Below are 9,122 nucleotides of genomic sequence, written 5' to 3'. Positions count from 1 at the left end.
TATAAGAATGTAGAGACGGGGAGAGAGAGAGAGAGAGAGAGAGAGAGAGAGAGAGAGAGAGAGAGAGAGAGAGAGAGAGAGAGAGCTAAGAACAATAAGAAAATATGAAAAAAATAATATTATGAAGAAATAGATAAAAAGACAGAGAGAGACGAAGAGACCCAAAGGAATATATAATCTGAAAAATAAAACAAAATAAACATTATAAACAGATAAGAAGGCAGAGAGAGAGAGAGAGAAAGAGGGAAGGGAAAGAGAGAAAGAGAGAGAGAGAGAGAGAGAGAGAGAGAGAGAGAGAGAGAGAGAGAGAGAGAGAGAGAGAGAGAGAGAGAGAGAGAGAGAGAGAGAGAGAGAGAGAGAGAGAGAGAGAGAGAGAGACGGCGAGATATATTACGAGAAAAAAGAGAGTTTTGATGGGGGCTAGCACTAAATGGTGGATGAAAACCACGAAGATATTAAATTTATCATTTCCACGCAGTTGTTGTGTCATGCTTATATATCAAGTATCATGAAAACCAGACAAGAAAATTAAGTAGGAATTCTGGCTAAAAAAAAAAAAAAAAAATACATCTTAAACTGTAAAATGTGATATACAGAAAATTAGATGTGTGTGTATATTTATGCGTGTCTGTGTAAGTGTGTGTGTGTGTGTGTGTGTGTGTGTGTGTGTGTGTGTGTGTGTGTGTGTGTGTGTAAGCATACGGGTGTGTACTGTTGTGTGTATGCATGCATACGTGTGTAAGTATGTGTGTAAGTATACGTGCATGTGTCTCTGTGTGTATGCATGCATACTTGTTTGTATGTGTGTGATGTGTGTGTGTATGTGTGTGTGTGTGTGTATATATGTGTGTGTAAGCATACGTACGTGTATGTCTGTGTGTATGCATGCGTACGTGTGTGTATGTGAGTGTGTAAGCATGCGTGAGTGCGTGTGTGTGTGTGTGTGTGTGTGTGTGTGTGTGTGTGCGTGAGAGCGCGCGTGCGTACCCATATGTACACCATTTCCTTTATATATACGAGCGTGTGCAAGGGCCTACGCTTACCATCAGAGAACATCCTATGCGTGTCGGAGTAAATAGACCACGAGGAGGGAAGGGGTGACAAGAAGAGCATATATCATTACATTAAAGAAAAGACAGAGCGTAGATAATGCGCGCGTGCGTGCGTGAGTGCGTACACAAAGACTCGTCTCGCGGGGGGAGGGGGGAGGGGGGAGTGGGGGGGAGGACCCGTGTAAGTGGTCAACCACAACATGACGCGTGATGGTGTGAAGGTTTTGTAATGGGATTAACCCAAGAACCGCGCGTTAACCGTGGGAAAGGAGACACCGATATTGAGAATGGGTGGAAAGTACTTTGTGATGGATATGGGTGGGAGAGGATGGGGGGAGGGGAGGAGAGAATATGGGGAGGGGGGAGGGGGAGGTAAATGGATATATAGACTGAGGGTTAATGGGGGTTGACTAATAAAAGGATGAATTATTTTCTAAAGATTTTTTTTTTTAATGGAGGAGTGGGAGTGGAGGGGGGAGTGGGATTGGAAGGATAGTGGGAGTGGAAGGGGAGGTAGGAGTAGAAGAGGTAAGTGTGAGTGGAAGGGGGAAGTAGGAAAGGAAGGTGGGAGTGGGAGTGGAAGGAGGAGTGGGAGTGGTAGGAGGAGTTGTAGTGGGAGTGAGAGTTGGAGTGGAAGGGGGAGTAGGAGTGGGAGTAGAAGAGGGTTAGTAGGAGTGCAAAGGGGGATCTGGGAGTGGAAGGGGGAGTAGGAGTGGAAGGCAGGAGAGAAGTGGAAGTAATGGGAGTGGAAGTGGAAAAGGGGAGTGGAAGTGGAAGGAGGAGTGGGAGTGGAAGGGGGAGTGGGAGTGGAAGGGGGAGTGGGAGTGGAAGGGGAGAGTGGAAGTGGAAAGGGGATAGTAGAAATGGAAGGGGGAGTGGGAGTGGAAAGGGGAGAGTGGGAGTGGAAGGGGGAGTGGGAGTGGGAGTGGAAGGTGGAGTGGGAGTGGAAGGGGAGAGTGGAAGTGGAAGGCAAGAGTACAAGTGGGAGGGGGGAGTGGGACTGGAAAGGAGAGAGTGGTAGTAGAAAGGGGAAGTGGGAGTGGAAGGTGGAGTGGGAGTGGAAGGGGAGTGGGAGTGGAAGAGGAGAGTGGAAGTGGAAGGGTGAGTGGGAGTGGAAGGTGGAGTGGGAGTGGAAAGGAGGTGGGAGTGGAAAAGGGGAATGGGAGTGGAAGGGGAGAGTGGGAGTGGAAGGGGAGAGTGGGAGTGGAAGGGGAGATTAGGAGTGGAAGGGGAGATTAGGAGTGGAAGGGGAGAGTGGTAGTGGAAGGGGGAAGTGGGAGTGGAAGGGGAAGTGGAAGGGGGTAGTGGGAGTGAGACGGAAAAAGGGAAGCCGCCGTAATAACAAAGAACGGAAGAACGAAGCACAAAATAAAAAAGAAGAACATTATTTTGATAAAGTGAACTAAATCGCTGTTCTGGATGGACAGCAGTCACTGGCAAAAAAAAATTTGAACATAAAGTTCGAATCCCGCAATAATGTGCAAAAATGATTTCACCATTAAATGTTTATGTAGTTTATATGCAATTGCTGTACTCCGTTTAAATGGAAGACTACCATTGGTTATATCTCCATCATAAATCAAAGCAAAATTACGTTAGAAAGAAGAGATAAAAAAAAAAAAAAAAAAAAAAGAATAATAATAATAATAATAATAATAATAATAATGATAATAATAATAATAATGATATTAATGATAATTATAATAATAATAATAACAATAGTAATAACAACAATAACAATGATGATAATAATAATAATAATTATAATAATGATAATAATCATAATAATAGGTAATTAATAATAATAATAATAATAATAATAATGATAACAGTAACAATAATGATAATAACAATAATGATAATAATAATAATAATGATGATAATAATAATAATAATAATGATAATAATAATAATAATAATAATAATAATAATAATAATAATAATAATAATAATAATAATAATAATAATAATAACAATAATAATAATAATAATAATAATAATAATAATAAAAGTAATAATAATAATAATAATTATGATAATAATAATAAAATAATAACAATGATAATAATGATAAAAATAACAATAATAATAGTAATGATAACAATAATAGTAATAATAATAACAGACAAAAAATAATAAAAGTGGTAATAATGATAACAATATTAGCAATAATTATACTAATAATTTCAAATAACTATTTAGATAAACAAATTCTTTTCGACACTTACTTGTTTAATCCCTGCTCACAGAACACTTTTCTTCCTCTTAAGAACCAAATAATACGAAGACACTACCTGCAAATGTAAAAGAAATTACATTAAAATCATTCATACGGAATTATCATTATTTTAATTATCATTATTATTATTTTAATTCCAACTGGGACATACAAGCTAAAACCTGAGATCCAACTGAGCGCCTCAAAATTTTAGAGGTTTTGTTGTTTATTATTTCAAGGATTAAGGAGCATACACGTTCCTAGATATTTTGTTACATCTTATACAGATAGAGATTTCGGAAATACATAGATAAATTAATTAATAAATTAATTAATTTATATATAAATGACAAGTAAGTGTATAACAGATATGAAGAAGATACGTAGCTAAATATTGTCACATTTGGTTTTGTTACATTTAATATAGATAGAGATTGGGAAAGTACATAAATAAACTAATCAATTAATTAATTAATTGATATATAAATGACAAATAAGCGTATAACTGATGAAGAACATATGTTGCTAGATACTGTTGTATTCGATTTTGTTCCATTTAACATAGGTAGAGATTAGGAAAATACATAAATAAACTAATGAATTGATAAATCAGTTCATAGATAAATGACAAGAGTATAACCAAAAAAAGAAAAATTAACTTAGGCAAATTATTTTTGTTTTACTTTCTTCGTCCTCGTCGTTACAGACCAAATGGTCTCCAATAACTTACACACAAACAAGTAAATTGATAAATAACCAACCAAAGAATAAATACATAAATGAATTATTTGATAAATAGAATGAATAACAAATCTGCTTTAGGAAATTACCCAACAATCCAGACATAACGTTTACATAAACACAAGTGCACACACACACACACACACACACACACACACACACACACACGCACACACACACACACACACACACCGACTCGGTGGCATAGTTGGTAGAGCGCTGAACTGGGAAGCAGAAATGCTCCCAGCACCCAGTTTGAATCCTGCCCAGGGCCGAAATTATTTCGGTATCGCTGTGCCTCGGGTCGTTACTCTGACTCTCGTGGGCGGGGAGTTGGGTGTGTGTGTGTGTGTGCAAGGTCATAGCATTACCCATAGATCGGACCTACGAGCTCTGAGCTCTCTTCCAGGAGGGAAATAGCTGTTGATCACGAGTCCAACACGTGATCCAAAGACCAAGTGAATACACACACACACATAAACACACACACACACACACGTATGTACGTGCACATATCCACGTGCTTTCAATGAACGCACATACACACACACGCGCGCGTATACACAGTCACTCCTTCCAATGCAATAAAGATAAGCCCTACTTGAAGTACTCTACTAAAGCTACCCCTTACTGAAGCCAAAAGCTTTCAACCACCCGACTTTCTCTGCAACCACTATCTTGACCCAACGTGCGATTGCAAGACTTGGCTTATTGCAAAGCATTAGTTGTGGTGTGTGCCAGAGTACAATCTCAATTCCCTTTCGTATAGTGGGGCACTTCTCCTTTTAATATTACTGTCGTTAGGCGTTTATATGCAATCCGATGTTAGCCTGGATACACATGCATACACACATTAACACACACACACACACACACACACACACACACACACATATATATATATATATATATATATTACACCACTGACTGATCCCCAGTACATAGATTTCCATTTTATCATAGGTTAAGTCACTGCCCATTTGTTACGTTCGAGTCCTCAGCCCGACGGCATGTCAGTTTCCGAATATGCTTCCATCGAACGCCTGTTAGTCTCGATCGTTTTTGCAAGGAATTAGAATACATCCCTCCCTTACATATAATCCCTTACGTACCCAAAGTCACCTCTTATTATCTTCCTCTATTATAATACAATTATTATTGTTACTATTATTATGGGTGGGAATGATTTTATGCCTTGTCCTTTTTGGCTACCTTGTATGTATGTATTATTATCGTTATCATTATTTCATTATTACTATTTGATTTCATTAATGCTTTCGCCAATTTTTTTTTTTTCATCTTCGTCTCCGCCTTCAATCCTGACCAGACAATTTTCATTCCGGCTAGGCAATGTTTACTTTCTCTAGGCTGTGTCCACTCTGTTTAGGTAATATCTATTCTTGTCCAAACGGGTTATGGGTAAACTCTGTTGGAAAGTGATGGTCATAAAAGATTTCATTCTGGCTAATGCAAATTCAATTATATTCAGCTTATGTCTAGTTATCGCAGTGAAGAGGTCCTATCTGTATACAATCGCACCCGAAAGTTCGTCTTGCAGTAAACATAAAGGAACAAATTCGATTCTGCGGTACCTCATTCTTATACAAAATGACCAGTCATTCGCAACGAAGTCCCCAGGCAGTGTGAATAAAACGCTATTTATCAGGAAATAGAAGAAGATTTGGTTGTCGTTGAACTTTTGAATCTGATTGTATTTATGAAGACTGGAGCCCTATGGGATCCCCTGGTGTGTGAGTGGCTAAAGGCTTCATGCAGGGCTTGTGTACACCCCAAGGGTACTACACAATGATGTTGTATGTATTAGTGACGTTGGGAAGAAAGGGATAGGAATGGAAGGAGTTAAGTGAAGATTAAACTTGGAAGAACTGGAAGAGAACAAGGAAGGGGGAAGGAAAAGGAGGAGGAGAAGGAAGAGAAGGAGGAGAGGAAGAGGGGAAGGGGTATGGTGAGGGGATTAAGGAAGGCGAAAGAGAAGAGGAAAGGGAGAAGGGGAAGAAAAGGGGAAAGAGAAGGGGAAGGGGATGGGAAAGGGGAAGGGCAGAGGGAAGAGGAAGCAGAGGAGGGGGAGGAAAGAAAAGGAGGAGGGAAGAGGAGGGAGAGGGAAGAGGAGGTGTGGGAAGAGGAAATGGGAAGAGGAGAGAGGAAGAGGAGGAAGGAAGAGGAGGGAAAAGGGAATAGAGAATGGGAGGGGAAGAATAGAGCAGAATTAAGGGAAAAGGGAGGAGGAAGAATAGAGCAGAATTAGAAGACGGGGGAGGAGTAAGAAGAGGAAGAGGAGGAGGAGGAGGAGGAGGCTGAGAGGGAGACTGAGGAGGAGACTGAGGAGGTGGAGGAGAAGGCGGGTCGGAACAGCAGCAGGAGTGGAGGTAAGTAATGTATACGTATTAGAAAGCGGGCGTCAGTTGGAGCGTGGAAAAGGTTTATGGGGTTCTGTTTGAAGCGATAGTGCATGAAGAGTGCGCGAGGAGAAGGAAGAGGAGGAAGAGGAGGTGGAGGAGGAGGAGGAGGAAAGGTGGAGGACGACAATGACGTATGGGTGGAGGTAAGAGAGGAATGGAGGGGAACAAAGACGTTCCCAGGAATAGGGTTAATGTGACTGTGTTCAGGCAAGTGAATGTAAACTTGCGGGTATGTTAGCGGTTTAAGTCACTTGTTATGTGTTACGAAGTTAGCTAGATGTACCGGGAGTTAGTGTGTCCCTGGTTTAGTCGCTTTAGTTTAGTGGTTTAGACTTTAACTAGGTTTTAGATCATGTCAGCAGTTAATCACTGCAGTTTAGTAGTTCAGACTTTAACCAAGTTCATGTCGGCCGACTTGAAGTTATAGGAGGTTACAGAAGTTAGAGAGAGATTTAGAACGCGACTTGGAAAATATGTGTACATACAGATACATACAAAGACATACACACAGTACCTGGGCCCTTGTTACACATTCCGAATTGACAAAAATCCTGTACATCAGAAGAAAAACATTCTGTCGATTAAAGGGTGGCTTCCAAGACCAAAGTCCCTCGCTGTCCCTTTAACGGTACTCAACAGACAGGATGCCTTATCTCGGCTATGGGGACGGTAGAGCCTGATCGCTTGCTCTCTCACAAGCTGCAAGAGTGAATGGTTCATTTGCATGTGCCCCGAGACTTGCATCAAAGCAAGGCAGGATGCGGCTCAACCAGGAGAGGGGGCGGTGGGGGTGTTGGGGGTGGTTGGGGGTGGTGGTGGAGGAAGCGGTGAGGATGGGTGGGGGGGAAGGATACGTGAAAGAGAGGGAGGAGGGGTTGGAAGGAGGAGGGGTATGATGTGAAGAGACAGGTGGAATATTGAGAGGAAGAGGAGAAAGAGGGCGGGATGGATAGTAAGAGGAGGAGGACGAGGAAGAGGAGGAGGACGAGGAAGAGGAAGACGAGGAAGAGGATGAGGAGGAAGGGGAGGAGAAGAGGAAGAACAGGAGGTGGAGAGAGAAGAAAATAAATATGAGGAAAAAGAGAAGAAAAAGGAAAAAAAAAGGACGAGCAGACGGAGGAGGAAGAGGAAGAGGAGGAGGACGAGGAATAGGTGAAAAAAAGAGGAGCAGGAGATGGAGTGAAGAAAAGAAAATGAATAGGGGGAAAAAGAGAAGAAAAAGGGAAAAAAGGAGGAGCGAGAGGAAGAAGATGAAGAGGGGGAATAGGAGAAAGAGGAGGAGAATGAAAACAAAGAGTAAATAGTGGATGGAATAAAACAAGAAAAAAATATATAAAACAGGAAAAGAATCAGATTAAGAAAAAATGAGGGTAGCTAGAAGCAATGGTATAAGAAAAAAAAAAAAAACAAGAAGCTAAGAACTTGAAGAAAGAAAAAAAAAATCGAATGTATAAACTAGTCATATCATAGACCAAAGACCAGGAGACAGAACACAAAGAACAAGGTGTCCATTCATAACAACAAAGTCTTATCACAATTTTCCATAACCTTCGGTTAAGGGACGCGATTATTTGATTGCGCGAACGAAAAGATCTGAAAACGGTTGCAAGACTTGATCCGCGCGAAAATTCACAAGGATGAAAGCCACACGGATGAAACATAATCAAGTGGATGATTTACAGTGCCGTGACCTTGTGGATGATCTACCGAGTGAAAGGTGGACACGAGGCATGGATGAAGTCATCCAGAAGCATCCAGGTAGTAACAAAAGATGGTGGATTACCCCCACACCTACCTCCACCCTCCCTCTCCCCCAGTAAAAGTAACTTGAGTGACTTACTACTACAGAAGAAATTACATACATACATATACAAAGGCTTTTTCCCCCTTACAAGGGAGGTAGCCAAAAAGGGAAAGGCATAACATCATTCCCACCCACTCCATCCCTGAATACACTCCATATCCCTCCACCCCTCCCTCTTTTCTTAGCACCTCCTGGATGACGGGTCATCCCTGCACCTTGTCCACTGCCCTGGGTCAGAAGCAGTGTCGCAAGACACAGCACATCCACAGCAAGGCCGCTTCATTAAATCGGCGACCCACCCTCTCCGTCCCCCCCATTGCATAAAAGGAGAAGACGGGGAGAAATCCCTTCGGGCTGCGTCAAATTTTTCTCACACATACTACCTCACCCCCCATCTCCCCGCCCATTTCGCCTCATGCATCACAACATAATCCATATACAATCATTCTCCATTCACCCCTGTCTTCTGTCCTCTCCCGTCCTTCCTCAACAGACATTCCCCTCTTCCCCAAAGCCCCCTTATTAAATATATAAAATATGTTTAGTAATCTTTAGCGTCTTACTACAGCAAGATAATGAACCATTATGATATTGGGAGAGAAGGTAAAGGAACGTCACAAGATTATATACTAAATAAAGGAGTAAATCTGGGGAAAATATAATTGACACGAAGAGAATGTAAGAGATTAATTACGACATGACATGGTTAGAACATGTGAGGAATATACGTGTGTACTCGCGCCCCTGTGCGAGCGCACACACACACACACACACACACACACACACACACACACACACACACACACACACACACACACACACAAAAGGATTACAAAGGAGCAGCATGCCGACAGGAGACCTTTAGGTCCATAACTAGATCGGATGCG

Source organism: Oratosquilla oratoria, chromosome 9 (assembly GCF_046742065.1).
Source record: "Oratosquilla oratoria isolate Oo_2021 chromosome 9, ASM4674206v1, whole genome shotgun sequence".
Taxonomy (NCBI): domain Eukaryota; kingdom Metazoa; phylum Arthropoda; class Malacostraca; order Stomatopoda; family Squillidae; genus Oratosquilla; species Oratosquilla oratoria.
The sequence above is the reverse complement of the archived record's forward strand: the minus strand, read 5'-3'. Positions refer to the sequence as shown.